This window comes from Macaca nemestrina, chromosome 11 (genome assembly GCF_043159975.1).
Source record: "Macaca nemestrina isolate mMacNem1 chromosome 11, mMacNem.hap1, whole genome shotgun sequence".
Taxonomy (NCBI): domain Eukaryota; kingdom Metazoa; phylum Chordata; class Mammalia; order Primates; family Cercopithecidae; genus Macaca; species Macaca nemestrina.
Genome location: NC_092135.1, coordinates 59,045,161 through 59,062,221, shown reverse-complemented (window position 1 = coordinate 59,062,221; position 17,061 = coordinate 59,045,161). Strand labels below are relative to the sequence as shown.

Sequence of the window (17,061 nt, the reverse complement as noted above, 5' to 3'; positions counted from 1 at the left end):
TTGCAGGCGTGAGCCACCGTGCCCAGCCATTGTATTTATTTTTTCAGTCAATGTTAGACTTACCCACATGATTACTGATTTCTTTGCTTACCATTGTTTCTTACATATGGACTTTATTGCCTTCTTATTGAAATACATCATTTATTAGTTCTTTCAGTGAAAATCTGTGAATAGTAAACTTCTGTTGACTTTGAAAATATATTTTCTTTCACTCTTGTATGATAATTTAACTAGCTACTACATTCTAGGTTATTGGTTATTTTCCCTCAGAATATTAAAAATATTGTTCTGTTGTTTTCAGTCATTAATTTTGCTATTTTGTTGTAGGTACTCCATTTTTTTAGTTGTTGTTGATTTTGTGATTTTTTGTTTGTTTTTACTTTTGAGATTTTTGTCCTTGAATTTAGTATTTGGAGTGTCATTTTGATATATGTATATCTAGCAATAGATTCATTTTAATTTAATTTTTCAGATTTTCGTGCCCTTCTTCAGTTTGAGGAATTCAAGTATTTCATCAATTTCAAAAAAATTCTCAGCCATCTTCTTTTCTTTGCTTCCCCCTACTTCTCTCCACTCCTTTCATCTGTAACTACTATTAGAGATACACAGTTGGCCCTTGCACAATGGGAGTGGAAAGGATTAGCAGTAGTGAGCCCTGTGCAGTCTAAAATCTGTGTATAGCTTTTGATTCTCCCCAAATTTAGCTATTAATAGTGTATTCTTGACCGGAAGCCTTACCTATAACATAAACAGTCAATTAACACATATTTTGTATATCATATGTATTTTTTTTTTTTTTTTTTTTTTTTTTGAGACGGAGTCTGGCTTTGTCGCCCAGGCTGGAGTGCAGTGGCCGGATCTCAGCTCACTGCAAGCTCCGCCTCCCGGGTTTACGCCATTCTCCTGCCTCAGCCTCCCGAGTAGCTGGGACTACAGGCGCCCACCACCTCGCCCGGCTAGTTTTTTCTATTTTTAGTAGAGACGGGGTTTCACCATATTAGCCAGGATGGTCTCGATCTCCTGACCTCGTGATCCGCCCGTCTCGGCCTCCCAAAGTGCTGGGATTACAGGCTTGAGCCACCGCGCCTGGCCCATATGTATTTTTTTAAAGGTGGAGTTTTGCTCTTTCATTCAGGCTATAGTGCAGTGGTGTGATCATACCTCACTGCATCCTTGAACTTCTGGCCTTAGCAATCCTCCTGCCTCAGTCTCCTGAGAAGCTGGAACTAAAGGGGCAAGCCACCTTGCCCAGTTGATAATCTTTTGTTTGTTAAACCGCTAAGATTTTTCAGTTGTTTGTTATGCAACATAAGCCTAGCCTCTCCAAGGTGGTCTTTCTTGCTTAGTATCCCCCTTTTCTAAAATCTTGCTGGGACTCTGACTGGGAGTCTTCTATCCCTCAGAATCCCAGTAGGAAATAGATACATATTTAAAAGACGGTTTAATGAAGACTTCATTAAGAGATGTGGGAAAGTTTAGAGGAACTCAACAAGGGAAAGTGTTAGGAAGGAATTAGATTCCTTCAATTGTAGGAAGCCATTACTACCCTTAGACTTAAACGGGCAAAGGAAGTAGTTGTTACCAGGACCTGAGAGGAGATCCACAGCCACAGGTTATGGGCCATCTGACAGAAACTATGGCCTTAGTGGAATCCAGACATTCTCAAGCTGAGACCTGGCAGGGAGGGAGCCAGAAAAATGAATACGCTAATTCAAGCTTGTCCAATCTGCAGCCAGGAGGGCCACACACAGACCATGGCAGCTTTGAATGTGGCCCGACAGAAACTCGTAAACTTTCTTAAAACTTTTGCGATTTTTTTTTTTTTTTTTTTTTTTTTTTTTTTAGCTCATCAGCTATCATTAGTTTTAGTGTATTTTATATGTGGCCCAACACAATTCTTCTTCCAATGTGGCCCAGGGAAGCCAAAAGATTGGACACCCCTGTGCTAATTTCCTTCTTTTCTTGCTCCCTTACCTCCTGCAATTAGCAAAACCCAACCAGAAGCCAGAAGGCAAGGAAGTCTTTAGAGGCCAGCCTCTCTGGGCAAACAGCAGAGTGGGGAGAGTGAAGAACAAATGTAGAGGAAAAAAACATCCAGTGCAAGCCTCATCAAGTCTTGACATATCATGCTCTAGAAAATTAACTCAACAAATGACATCTAAGGAGGAATTTCATGGCCAAACCACACTTGACAATCACTTTGAAAGTTATAAGGATTAGGAAAAATGCACTGATTTTAGGGGACATGCAGGGATATTCAGTCAATTTAGGGGACCATGTGCATCTTCCCTAAGATTAGTTAAAAATTACTTTAGAATTAATTAAAATTAAAACTTGAAAAATAAAAACAGGAAATGGGTGTGTTTACATCTGAACTGAATAAAATTTAAAAAGAAGATGATCAATGTATTTTATCTTTAAAATCGCGTTCCTACCATCGCCGTAAGTTGTAATTTTGGATATCCGGCAAACTTCCCACTCTAGTTTATTGTGAGCTCTTTCAATACAGAAACCTAATCTTAAAACTCTAGTATCTTGCTCGGTTCTCAAGAAATAGGGTAAATGAATGAATGAATGTTAACCACAAAACGATTCTGCAGGATGGCTAGTGAAGGAATTTATTTCATAGGTTACTTGAACAGAGTTTATATCTGTGCTGTAACAATGCGGCCCTATTTTGAAGGATGCACACAACTGTTGGAAACGGGAACAGAAGTTTATTCTAGCACTCCCCCTCCCCTTGTTTTTGTTTTTCTTTTAAGAACAATCGGTGAACTCAAACGAGTGAGTTATGTCATTATAGAAGTAAATTTATTTCTGCTGTAAGTTTTTGAAAAATTATTTGCAAACTTTGCTGCTCTTTTCCTTTCTTTCTTTCTTTTCTTCTTCTTCTTCTTATACTTCTTCTTCTTCTTTTTTTTTACAGAGTCTCACTGTCACCCAGGTTAGAGTGCAGTGGCGTGATCTCAGCTCACTGCACCTTCCACCTCCCAGGTTCAAGTGATTTTCCTGTCTCAGCCTCCTGAGTAGCTGTGACTACAGTACAGACGCCCGCCACCATGCCCAGCTAATTTTTGTATTTTTAGTAGAGATGGCGTTTCATCATATTGGCCAGGCTGGTCTCAAACTCCTAGCCTCAAGTGAACCACCCATTTTGGCCTCCCAAAGTGCTGGGATTACAAGTGTGAGCCATAACACCTGGGCCTTTCTTCTCTTTTATTTTTGTTTGTTTTTTAGAGATGAGACCTATTTTGCCCAGGCTGGAGTGCAGAGGCATGGGTGGGATCATAGCTCACTGCAGCTTTGAACTCCTGAGCTCAAGCAACTCCCCTGCCTCAGGCTAGCTGCAGTTCTGTAGCTAGGACTACAGGTATGCACCACCACCCCTGGCAAATTTTTTATTTTTATTTATTTATTTTTTTTGTAGAGACAGGGTCTCACTATGTTTCCTACGCTGGTCTCTCAAACTCCTGACCTCAAGTGATCCTCTAGCCTCAGTCTCCTCAATTGTTGGGATTACAGGCATAAGCCACCATTCCTGGCCTCTTATATTTTATTATTATTATTATTTTGAGACAAAGCCTCACACTGTCACCCAGGCTGGAGTGCAGTCACGGGATCACAATTCACTGCGGCCTCAAACTCCTGGGTTCAACTGATCCCACCTCACCCTCCAGAGTAGCTGGGACTACAGGCGTGTGCCACCACACCTGGCTAATTTTTTATGTATGTTTTGTAGAGATGAGGTCTCTCTGTGTTGCTCAGGCTGCTCTTGAACTCCTGGACTCAAGTGATCCACCCTCCTCAGCCTCGCACAGTGCTGGGATTACAGGCCTAAGCCATAGGCCCAATTCACTTCTTGGCCTCTTGTATATCTTTAACCAGTGAAGCTTTAAGATCAAATGCTGTTTATTCTCTATTAGTAACATACTACTTTTGGCAAATCTTACAACCATGGGACACCAACCAATCAATTTCAACATAGAGGTTAAGAACAACTGCTCTCCAGCCTGGGCAACATAGCCAGATCTTGTCTCTGACCAAAAAAAAAAAAAAAAAGCAAGGAGCAGTGGCTCATATCTGTAATCCCAGCACATTGGGAGGCCAAGGTGGGAGGATCGCTTGAGCCCAGGAGTTTGAGACCAGCCTGGGCAACATGGCAAAATCCTGTCTCTACCAAAAATACAAAAATTAGCTGGATGTGGTAGCACATGCCTATAGTCTCAGTCACCCTGGAAGTTGAGGTGAGAGGATGACTTGAGCCAAGGAGGCAGAGGTTGCAGTGAGCTGAGATGGTGCCACTGCACTCCAGCCTGAGTGATAGAGTCAGACTCTGTCTCAAAATAAATAAAAAAATAACCAGTGTGGTGGCCTATACCTGCAGTCCCAGCTGTTCAGGAGGCTGAGGCAGGAGATCGAGGCTGCAGTGAGCTGTGATTGCACTATTGCACTCCAGCTTGGGCAGCAGAGCAACACCCCGTCTCAAAAAAAGAAAGAAAGAAAAGAAAAAAAAAAGAAAGAGAGAGAGGGAGGGAGGGAGGGAAAGGGAGAGAGAGGGAGGGAGGGAGGGAAAGGGAGAGAGAGGGAGGGAAGAAAAGAAAGAGAAAGAGAAGGAAGGAAGGAAAGAAGGAAGGAAGGAAGGAAGGAGAGAGAGAGAAAAAAGAGAAAGAAAAGAAAAAGTAGAAAGAAAGAAAGAGAACAACAGCTCTGAGGCTTACAAAATTTACATTGTTAAAATATTAAGTGTGAAGTGTGCAAACATGAGGCCCATGTGCTTAGTTTATAAGAGGTAGGAAAAGATTGTGAATGATCAGTTATGTCTATGTTCTGCTGAAGAAAACTATAATCTAATACTTTTGACAGGACCTACTGTCATTTATGATGATTAAGAATCAATTTATTAAACATTTACCTAGAGATAGTTTTTTTCTCATTTTATTTTATTTTTCTAAGACAAGGACCATATTCAGGTAGAATGACTTACTTTAAATACTTTTAAGGGTGGATAAAGACAGATTGGTTAATGGGTGCAAAAAATGCAGTTACGTAGTAGAAATAAGATCTAGTGTTAGGTGGCACACTCGATTATTATTGTTAACTATAGTAGCCATAGTTAATGATCATTACTTTGGTTAGTAATAATTTATAATATATTTCAAAGTAACTAGAGGAATGGATGTTGAATGTTCCCAAATAAGTAACAATGTTGAGGTGATGGATATCCCAATTACCTTGATTTGATCATTACACATTGTATGTTTGTATAAAAATACATGTACCCTGTAAATATGTACAAATATTATGTAGCCATACAAATTAAAAATTAAAATTATAAAAGGAATTTTGTGATGATAGATATTAGTTGATATAGAAAATTTAAATAGTGTAGCTTAGAAATATATGAATGGATTCATAGGTTTTGTTTTTGAGATGTCTTACTCTGTCACCCAGGCTGAAGTTCAGTGGTGCAATCATAGCTCACTGCAGCCTTGATCTCCCAGGCTCAAGCGATCCTCCCACCTCAGCCTCCCAAGTAGCTGGGAGTAGTGGCCATGCCACCATTCCCAGCTAATTTTCATATTTTTTTGGAGGCGGGATCTCAGTTTTTTGACCAGGCTGGTCTCGAACTCCTGGGCTCAAGTGATCCTCCCACCTCAGTCTTCCGAAGTGCTGGGATTACTGGTATGAGCCACTGTGCCCAGCCTGGATTAGTAGTTTTGATAGCCGAGGAAGATTAATATATCTAAATATTTTGTTTCCAGATACTGGAAGTAAAGCTGAATAACTGTTGCAGGCCGGGTGCAGTGGCTCATGCCTGTAATCCCAGCACTTTGGAAGAGTGGGATTTGGGAGGCCGAGGCAGGTGGATCACGAGGTCAAGAGTTCAAGACCAGCCTGACCAAGATGGTGAAACCCCATCTCTACTATAAATACAAAAATTAGCCAGGCGCAGTGGCAGGTGCCTGTAATCCCAGCTACTCGGGAGGCTGAGGCAGGAGAATTGCTTGAACCTGGGGGGCGGAGGTTGCAGTGAGTCGAGATCATGCCACTGTACTTCAGCCTGGGTGACAGAGTGATACTCCATCTCAAAAAAAAATCAAAAACCAAAAACAAAAACAAAAAGCTGAATAACTGCTTACTCATTTTTTCCCTAAGAATTTTGATATACTTGTTAATAAAAATTAAAATGTTATTATGCTTTGCCTTTTTAAAAACTATTAAAACAATAAAAATGATGAATGAGAAAGAAACAGTAAGAAAGACAAAAAGAAAAAATACAACGATAGAGACGGAAAATGCTACAAATACATATTGAGCACTGCAGGAGTCTAGGAAAAAAGTAACCATTTTAACAAATCTTTTAGAAAGACTTTCCTTTAGGGTTTCTGACCACATACAGATATGAGGTATTTGACCCTCTTTTCTTTCTTCCTTAGACTCACATATCACTGTGCAATTAGATTGAGTCAGTTCAATGGCAACATAAGGTGGAAAAATAGCTGTTTCAATATATTTCACTATTTTTCAAGAAAATACTGTGGTTCCCTATTGTCTATCATACAAAACAGATCTTTAAGGAATGATTTCTTACATAATCCTAATGCCATTCTCATGCTACTTCTTTTTACTCTCCACCTTGGCCTCTGCATCAATATTGCATGTTAATTTAAATTTTATGCTCCTATCTTTTTTTTTTTTTTTTTGGAGATGGAGTCTTGCTCTGTCACCCAGGCTGGAGTGCAATGGCGCGATCTTGGCTGACTGCAACCTCCGCCTCCCAGGTTCAAGCGATTCTCCTGCCTCGCCTACTGACTAGCTGGATTACAGGTGCCTGCTACCATGCCCAGCTAATTTTTGTATTTTTCAGTAGAGATGGGGTTTCACATACTGGTCAGTCTGGTCTCGAACTCCTGACCTCAGATTATCCACCTGCCCCGGCCCTCCAAAGTGCTGGGATTACAGGCATGAGCCACTGTGCCCAGCTTATACTCCTAACCTTTTGCTCCTTCTTTGTCACTTTATATCTGTCACTCTCTTCTAGCTCTTACTCAAAACATCTTAAGTCCTTCCTTGTCTAATCATATTCCATCTAACATATTTCCGTTCAGTTTTTACTATCGACTAGACTTGCATATCTATAGTAGCAAAAGGGTCAACGAATTAAAGGAACTAAAGCTCATTGAAAACTTACCATAGCCAGGCAATGCCATTTATGGTTTTACATAATTGACATTATTAATTCTTTATAGAACAAAAGGTTGGCTCAGAGAATTTGAATATTTTGCAAACAGGCTAAAAACTAAAAATTGGCAGAACTGGGGTTCAATCCATGGCCATCTATTTCTAAACACTATCTACTCTTCATCTCATATACTGCCAACTAATCCAAAATGGTGGCTGATTTAAAAAAGAATTCCTGTTTTAACTTTGGAAAAAATGTATTTTGTATTTACGTTTGAACATAGAGTGTCCAAAAGTACAGAGATATATGTCAAACCAGATAATAAGCCCACACTATAAACTTTTAATAGAGTTACTTTCTCTTAGGCTGGCACAAAGCACCAGGATAAGCAGGAACTCCCTTTCTTAAGCTTTGCTTAGACAGTGGTCATAAGTTTGGAATGCCTTTTATATTATTTTTTCTATGAAATATTATCAGTTGTAATTAACCCCTTGTCATTTCAGCTATATTTTGTTAGATTATGAGCAAAGATTATTATTTCTTTCAATGTTATCCATTCCCTAGAATTTGTCTAGTTATATAGAGTAGTTATTTAATACATATTTGTGGGTTAACTATAATTAATCAGAAAATCCAGTTTGCCTTATGACCAGCTAATTTTTGAATGTATAATAATGTCCCATGTAACCACCCTCATCAAAGACAGAATTCTACTCCATATTAATAAAATATAAGGAAATAATAAAATGTAAGAAAACTGTTCCCCATAAGATGCCTGTACATAATAAATATATCTATAATCAATCTTCAATGAAGTTTTTTCTTAAACTCTATTGGTATTGACTTTTGTTTTGTATGCTCTGTATCTTCCCTATTTATGTTAATGGTATCTTCATCATCTTTGACTTCTTCCTCACTTTGTTATTTTCAGCCATCTCTATTCCTTTCATCTTAAATAAACAATCTTTAGTTAAATCTGTGCAATTTAAAATAGACAATTTTAAAAAAGATTTTAGCAAGTCCACTGGATACTATGCTCCCAGCTTATATGCCTTTTGCTCCTTCTTTGTCATTTTATATCTCTCACTCTTCCAGCTCTTACTCAAAACATCTTAAATCCTTTCTTGTCTAATCATATTTAATGTACAATATTTTGCTTCAGTACCTGTTCAGTTTTTACTATTGACTAGTCTTGCTTGCTCATCTATATTAATGAAAGGGTGAAAGAATTGAACTAATGCTTATTGACAACCTATCATATGAAAGTCAGTTTCATATTACTTTTTGCCACTAGATGGCGCCTATGTCTAAGTAACTATCCCTATTCTTTAAGTTAAACTATTTGGGAAAAAACCTTGTCTTCCTTTGAGGTAAATCCAACTGGTGACTTTTCATGATAGGTGAAATGCACCTCTTTAAGAATTAAAGTGGGCAGGCATGCTGGTGCACGCCTGTAAGCCCAGCATTTTGGGAGGCCGAGGTGGGCCGATCGCTTGAGGTCAGAAATTTGAGACCGGCCTGGCCTTCACCAGGATGGTGAAACCCCAACAAAAATTAGCTGGGCATGGTGGTGGGCACCTTCAATCCCAGTTACTTGGGAGACTGAGGCAGGAGAATCACTTGAACTTGGGAGGGAGAGGTTGCAGTGAGTTGAGATAAGACACTGTACTCCAACCTGGGTGACAGAGTCAGACTCCGGCTCAAGAAAAAACAAAAAAGAATTATTAATTCCTTAAGAATTGTTACTTTCAAGCACTCCATCTAAAAGAGGTTACACATTTCTCTCCCTTGCTAAACTAGGGTTTATAAACCTGTTTCCTGATAATTATTAGTGATCATCAATCACAGTACTACACAATGACATATAGATTATTCTAGTATTTGACCCTACATTAAATGGCCCCAGATAATTATACATTTTGAGATAGCTCTTTACAGTACTTTAGTAGAATTGTAATTTGAGGCTTGTTTTTAAATAAGCATTTTTTTTTCCTTTTTTCCAGATAGTTCTTTTTAAAAGTAACTACTAATAACAAATGTCTTCTTTCTCCAACTTTCATTTAGAAATATTGCCACCTTTCATGTACTGTGCTCAAATAAACCAGATAAATGAAGTTATTAGAATTGGGTCTAATACAAGTCTTATTGGTGAATTACATGGGCTTTGCAATATTTTATGGAATCTGTTTTGAGTGATCTATGACATCCAGATCATTTGAAGTACTGAGATGTTTTGATAGTTAAAGTTGCTTAAAAGTGGTATATTTTAAATATTGATTATATTTCTAATTAATAACTGAGTTCTACAGCATTCAAAAACTTAAATGTTATTTCCTATATTAAGATTTCCCTTTGACTTCTGTCCCCTTTTAATTTTAGCATTAATAATATTATTGATTCCATTAAAGTGACTGCAGGTCTGATAACTTATTTTATATAAGTAATCTTAAGCGTTTTTATTTTTGTCCAACACTGAGTCTTGCTGTGTCACCGAGGCTGGAGTGCGGTGCAGTGGTGTGATCTTGGCTCACTGCAACCTCTGCCCCCCGGGTTCAAGAGATCCTCCTGCCTCAGCCTCCCGAGCAACTGGGATTACAGGTGCATGCCACCACACCCAGCTAATTTTTGTATTTTTTAGTAGAGACAGGGTATAACCATATTAGCCAGGCTGATCTCAAACTCCAGACCTCAGGTGATCCACCCACCTTGGCCTCCCAAAGTGCTGGGATTACAGGCTTGAGTCACCATGCCTGGCCTGCAAATGTATTTCTATATGACAACTGAAAAAATAATTTTGTTTATAAAAGGGAAATATTTAAAGAAACTTAGGACAAGTGTGAATATTAACCAGTAAAGTCATTCTCAAGCTTTAGTATGAATAAGAATCAAGTAGAGATCTTGTTACAATTGTATACATATTCCAGGGTTACAATGCCAGAGACTGTGTTTCGATTGGTATGAGGTAGAGACCAGAACTGTGAATTTTAAATAAATATTGCAATTAATTCTTTTACCTCTGTGCTTGTCAAGGTTCTTAGCTTGCCCTGAGGAAGAAATTCTCACTTGAATGGATGTGAAGTTGAGTGTTTTGTTTTGGATTCAAAATTAAGATGTGTTATAGAACTATAACTTACAAGAGGAAATGTAGTTCACATCAAAGGCTCTACTAAAGTAAGGTAATACTTAAAATTTTATTAAATATATTAAATATTTATTATCTCAATAAATAATACTTGAAGATATCTCTTCATTGCTGGAATCACATCTGAAGATAGTGTACTAAAATCACTTCAGATTATTATTAGTAAAACTTTCTAATATGCAGTTATGAAAAATTAACTAAAATTAAGGTAACTATGTCAGTTTTTCTTTTTTTTTTTTTTTTCTTGAGACAGAGTCTGGCTCTGTCACCCAGGCTGGAGTGTAGTGGAGTGATCTCAGCTCACTGCAAACTCCACCTCCCGAGTTCACACCATTCTCCTGCCTCAGCCTCCCGAGTAGCTGGGACTACAGGCGCCTGTCACCATGCCCGGCTAATTTTTTTGTATTTTTTTTAGTAGAGATGGAGTTTCACCATGTTGGCCAGGATGGTCTTGATCTCCTGACCTCGTGATCTGCCCACCTCGGCCTCCCAAAGTGCTAGGATTACAGGCATGAGCCACTGCGCCTGGCCTAAGGTAACTATATCAGTTTTGTTTTTTTTGTTTGTTTGTTTACAGTGATCCTTACTTTTTAAAATGCCAACTCTTTCTAAAAATCAACGTTTGCTGTCTTTACTTGGTAGTAACACTTTTCCATTCCTTTTAAGTGACCCTGTTTTGAGCAGTGTTAACACCTTAGAAAAATTTCCAGGTATATGTTGTGTATCTTTTGGTCTACTTTAACAACAAAACGGACTCTCCTTGTTACCCTATTTGCTCAACCAATGTACATTCTTACTCTTGTGTTTATACAGTACATTCATTAGTAGTTTTTACTTGTCTAGTCTTTTGGACCATTAAACTAGAGTTTATTATCCTCCAGGTGATGAATCTTATTTACAAATTCATTGCAGATCATGTGGGGGCAGCATGATTGCTGATCCTGCCTAACGAATACATTTACTGTTTAATTTTTTTTCTGTTGCTATTTTCTAATTTGAAGTGGGTAGACCACAACTAATTAATTCTATTCCAGTTTTTCAGTACTTTGCTGCATGCTTCTTCTGTCACTACAGATGCTTATGACTCTTAATGTATAGCTTTAAATAACATTGATATTAGAGATGTGCTGATACTAAATTACATGCTTCTAATAACTGTGACTTTCAGGTAAACCAGAGCTGATAATTACTTTAAGGTTTTTTAAGTCACATCTTCATAATTTAAATTAATTTACCTTTACCAAAACTGCTTATAATCAGATTACTGTAATAATAATCATAGAACTAGAAATATTTAAGAACATTTGAAAACATGGCTCAAAGACTATAATACTTAGCTGAAGGTAGATATCTGAATTTTTACCAGTTTTCTTATATCTACATATAAAATTAGGAAATAGACTTGTGAGGTATTTTAGATTTAGAAGTTAATAGGTTTTCAAACTCCTCTGTTATCTAGTCAACCAAAATGTAGAATGAAGTAGAAGAGGAGCTTTGCATTTGTAAAAACAAGCATCCACTGAGGCTGTCATAAGACTCCAAAATTTCTAGTGATGTTTACTAAGCTTTTAGCATTAGAGTGAGTGAATGGGAAGGTAAGTTAAATGAATAAGTAAATATTTATGTAAATTTATCTTGACGTAGCCAAAGCCCTAATGTCACGAGAATCTAGTAACATAGAATATCTTCATTCTATGTTAGTAATGAAGTAATATAAGTATCTTCATTTTTTTTTCATTTAAAAAAACTGAACTGGTTCTATATCATAATATTAGATTAATGACACTTCAACAACTTCAACCTTAACATCATAATAGACAACCAAGTACCAAAAAAAACTGTGTGACATTAAATAGCACTCGATACTTGGGAACATAAAGAGTAATAAGTGTGATGCAAATGGATTTAAGTATAACTATTTTTAGTATGTATTATATTTCTAGCACTGTGCTAGGTATGCTTATATAGGTTATTTCGTTTAATCTTCAATCCTTTACATCTTTTGCAGATGAGGAAACAGTAACTTATTCCTGGCTTATTAGTTTTCCTGTTCTCAATTATATATTCCCCTGTAATAGTAAGTATTACCATCCCTAGAATTATTAACACTAAGGCCGTGTAAGTATAAACATCATCAGATGGGTGCTTGAACAAGATGTGTTCAAAATTCATCTAGCTCTGAGGTTCTATAAATTTATATAACAGTGTGCTGATTTAGATAATGCAGTGCCTTAAAAACCATGCCGCTAGGGCACAAAACCAGTAGGACAATATGAGTATGAGGCAGAAACCATGTCCCGATACTCATAGATAAGCTGCATCCATAGCAGTCTGTCCAGGAAAGTTTGGAGCTGATTATGAGTAAAAAATTAATTATATGCCCTTAATGCTCCAAATCTTAGTAAAATAATCACCTAATAATTAAAACATGAGAAAGAACTGACTAAAAACCCCCCAATTTTTTAAACAGCCAACTTAATACTCTCACCTACAGAATGAGCAGAGGTTAGAACATTCTAATCCTATTTTTCCGTAGGACACAAAAATAGAAGCCACTTGCATTGAAATAGTACTGTGACTAAGCCTAGCCTCACTGTTGCATGTTTCTAATTGCATGCACTTCAAGGTTTGATTTTTTTTAGAAAGCTATTAAAAAGTGGGAAAGTAGGCCCTAAAGTATGACTTAGAGTTTACTTTAAAAAATTCAACTACTTAAAATTCACTAGTATTTAAGGCAGTGTTATTTTTCACTTCTTTTTACTTTATTCATTTTCATTTTTAGAAGTAGTCATACAGATAACTTATATGCTCATGTGCATGGACTTAAAAAAAATAACAACCTGGAAAAATAAAAATGACCAGTTAAAAAATAGACAGGAGAGAATAAAGAATATTTAATAAATTTTTTCTTACTTTAATATTATCGTTTGGCTACTTTACATGATTAATTTGAATTTGAATGAACTCCAGTGGCAAGGAATTCCTAAGTGTTTGCTCCAATGAATTGGGAAGAATGTTTGGTTTTTCTGCTTAATCTCTCAGATATTTTTGCATCTTTTCTGTAGTATGGTTGCATTTTGTGAGACAAGTAGGTTCTTAGAGTCAGTCCCTAATTTCTCATTCAAATTAATCTTAACTATTTTGTATTGTTGTAAACATATTTAATATGAAACCATTTGAACTATTCACATTGCTGTGCAATCATCACCGCCGTTCATCTCTAGAACTTTTTCATCTTTCTTAAAAACCCTCATTGTTAGATGTAGAAGTGGGAAATTGTTGCAGCATTTGTGACCCCCACGCTACCTTTCTTAGCTAGTTTCCACAAGATAAATTTGCCAAAGACCTTCTAATCTGAAAGACCACATTTATTTGTAAATGCTAATAGGACGAGGTAGCTAAGTAAAATCATGACATCAAAAAGTGGATGAGCCAATGCAAATTATGAGGAGCAATAAGGATGCCTGAAGCTCATAGATGTTTTGAACTAACTGTAAAATTATAATCATGTATTTGAAATAAAACTTTTTAAAACCACTAAAATGAAAGCTAAAGTTATGAATTCCTGTAGCATAGAATTTTTTTTCTCCAGAATATGAAATATGGCATGCAAGATGGGAGTTTATGTTATATTGGGGATAAAAACTTGTGAAAATTCAATTCTTTGTATATTAATTATTTATATATCTGAACATATTACCATAGATAATGAATCTCCAAAAGAGCTTCATATGGTTGTTCTGAAAGTGTGTGTGTAAAATAAGACCAAACTCACTCTTCCAGGAAATCTATTCATTCCATAATTTAGTTTTCAATTGAGCCTAACCATACCCCAGGTGAAAATAACAAGATCCAGATATGTCCATACTGACGTCCATATAGGTGGTTCTTTTATAATAATTTGTGAAATGCTTGCAAGCTGTCTTGGTGAGGGATCTCACATGGAGAGAGATAATCAAGATACAAGATGACAAAGGTCAGTCAAGTTGTGCAGTTTCGTGAAGTGATCAAGTACAGTATGTTTTAAACAAGGCAAATTGTTGGCCTATTCAAAGGTGAGGTGCTATGGTATAACGTTTTAGTGCAAATTATTTGATACTTTAAAAGCTATTTCTTGTTATTTCTCTTCAGTCTAAAGTGACTGACAACACTTCTGAAATCACTTGCTTCCATTTGAGTGGCATTTCATTAAAACATTCCAAGCTAAGATCCCTCTTTATTCCTTTATTAAGAACTGCAGTCTACATCAAAACTGTCTACAACCAGGAGCTGTTTGTATTTATGTCTTTACATTAACTACTTTTCAATTGTATTGAGAAAATCACTTTTGTTTTTCAATTACTTACTGGATTCTAAAAGAAACAGTTGTCAGAAATAAGTTTACAGTGGCGAATGACTGCTTCAATAGGTGTAAAATCAATTTGTAACTTTTATTTAAGAAAAGGGATCTGCCAAACTATCCACTGTTCCTTTAGTTACCTTTTTTTGGCAACAATGATATACCTAATTCCAAAGGGAAAATGTTGTTTTCTAAAAATCAAAACAGTGTACTTTACCATCAAGTCAAGCACATCATGTGCTGTATTGACATTTTTGACAAAATAAGTTTTTTTCAAACTTTCTTCTTTATATGTCTGAATTTTCTCCTTGCAATGATATGGTAATCTCTTCACTCTACAAACCAATCTATTTAAGAATCAAAGTTTACACTGAAGGGGCCAATGATCAAACTTATGTAGTGTTAAGATGGAGGAATGGGCTGGGTTATTTGGGTTATTGGGTATGGTGGCTCACACCTGTAATCCTAGCATTTTGGGAGGCCGAGGTGGGTGGATCACTTGATGTCAGGAGTTCGAGACCGGCCTGGCCAACATGGTGAAGCCCTGTCTCTACTAAAAACACAAAAAATTAGCTGGGCGTGGTGACGCACGATACTTAGGAGGCTGAGGCAGGAGAATCACTTAAACCCGGGAGGTGGAGGTTGCAGTGAGCCAAGATCATGCCATTGCACTCCAGCCTGGGAAACAAGAGCAAAAACTCCGTCTCAAGGAAAAAGAAAAATAGATGGAGAAATGACAACGACTGCAGAGGAAACGGATGGACCAACTATGCTACCAGGTGCTACGCTAAAATAAAGCTTATAATTTTACATTTTTTACCCTTTACATTTCTTTTGAGGTCAACTTCTGCACTTCAAAATCAATGACTAAAATTGCATAAGCAAGAGTGGTAGGTAGATATGTTGTTTAATAGAGTTAGGTTGGTGCCAATCTTCATTTGGGGTGAAAGAACCATTGTTAATTTGCAAATTTTTTTAAAGGGCCATATAAGACGTTTAGGTTCTTACTTAAACATATCAAATTGCAATGAATTTGCAAGGTGGAAGATTTTGGTACAAATAATAACTGGAGAAGTATAGTGCTTGCAAATACTCAGAAAATAATTTAAAACTACCAAAGGCAAAGTATTAATGGCCAGCATTTGAAAACAAAACTGTTGCATTGAAGCGTAGCCAACTAGGCAAAAACACATGGTTCCTGGGGACCCCGTCAAGTGGGTAAGTTATTTCGGGTCTACCTGAGGAGAGACAAAGATGAGAGGAGCCATTTAAGAGCAGTTCTGCTTTCTGTCTCTTTTGTTCTTGCCAGGGTGCCCATTTTTAAAGTATTCAAACAAAGAACCACAAACCGCCAGTCACACCATAATACCAGCTTGTGTTTACATTTTCAGCTCTCCGGATCGTGATCCTATTCAGTGCACACAGAGCGAGTGCTCGTGTACACGCGCCCGTCCGCCATCAGGAGGACTGAAACTGTAAACACAAGCTGGTATTTTGGTGTGATCACGCTAATATGGCGGTTTGTGAGGTCAAGGGGTGGAAGGTGAATTATGGATCCAGAATTTCCTTGCTTTTGTCAGTTTAAGTCAGGCTGCTTGCGAGTAGCTGCTTTTCAAACTTGAATAACTCAGCTATTTTAAAGCAATGGAGACCTACCTTAAATAATTAGAAGGGCTACACTGGAGAAGTGTCTTCCCAGTAAAGTAGTGGAAGCTCCATTCCGCAGAACCTTTAAAATTAGACCATGAAAGGCATGTAACAGCCTAGTTCTCAACATAACCATGAGTTGTTCACAGCATAAAGTGTTGGGTAAAATAACCCAAGGTCTTTATAAAACTTGTCATCTCAATGGAAAACCATTTAGGTGGCTTGTTTTATTATTAGAAGATCACTTAACAACAAAAAAAGGAAAATAGTTTATTTAATTGTCCAGTGTACCCTAAAAAGAAATGAATCAAGTTTCAGACAGAACTCGGAATACTTTTCCCACTTTGCTCTTGAGGAAAAAATTATCTTTGTTGCTTAGTTACAGGTAGGTAATATATCTTTAACCAAAGTTGTGCTAGATGGGATCTTCAAGGTTATTTGGATTTTGAAAGGCTAAGAAAATATCCTCAGTAGAAAAATATCAGAAATGGCATTCCAACTCACCTGACCAAGGACAAGAAGCAGATCATTAGGAACAGATGTATTGGAGCTTGGCCCTGTAAAAACATAGGATAGCTAACAAATACGTAAAATTAGTTGTATAGCCTCATTTATTCTTTCGTAGAGATACAGGTAAGTATAATACTTTATCAATTTTAAGAAAGTATAACATTACTAAAGTCATCCAAGTTAGAAAGATAAATGGAGGTTTCAGTAAACGTGATGCATTTATACTACTATTAGCTCTTT

At 37.1% G+C, this 17,061-nt stretch overlaps 1 long non-coding RNA gene across 3 annotated transcripts in view; it reads left to right on the top strand.

The window, feature by feature from the left end:
* The window catches only part of LOC105483350 (uncharacterized), an 82,510-nt gene that overhangs the window by 22,998 nt on the left and 42,451 nt on the right, over positions 1–17,061 (top strand). For all 3 annotated transcript variants that reach the window (XR_011609812.1, XR_988212.3, XR_011609811.1), the window contains exons 2-3: positions 10,214–10,359; positions 12,334–12,402. This is a non-coding gene — a long non-coding RNA (uncharacterized lncRNA). The remainder of the gene's footprint in view (positions 1–10,213; positions 10,360–12,333; positions 12,403–17,061) is intronic.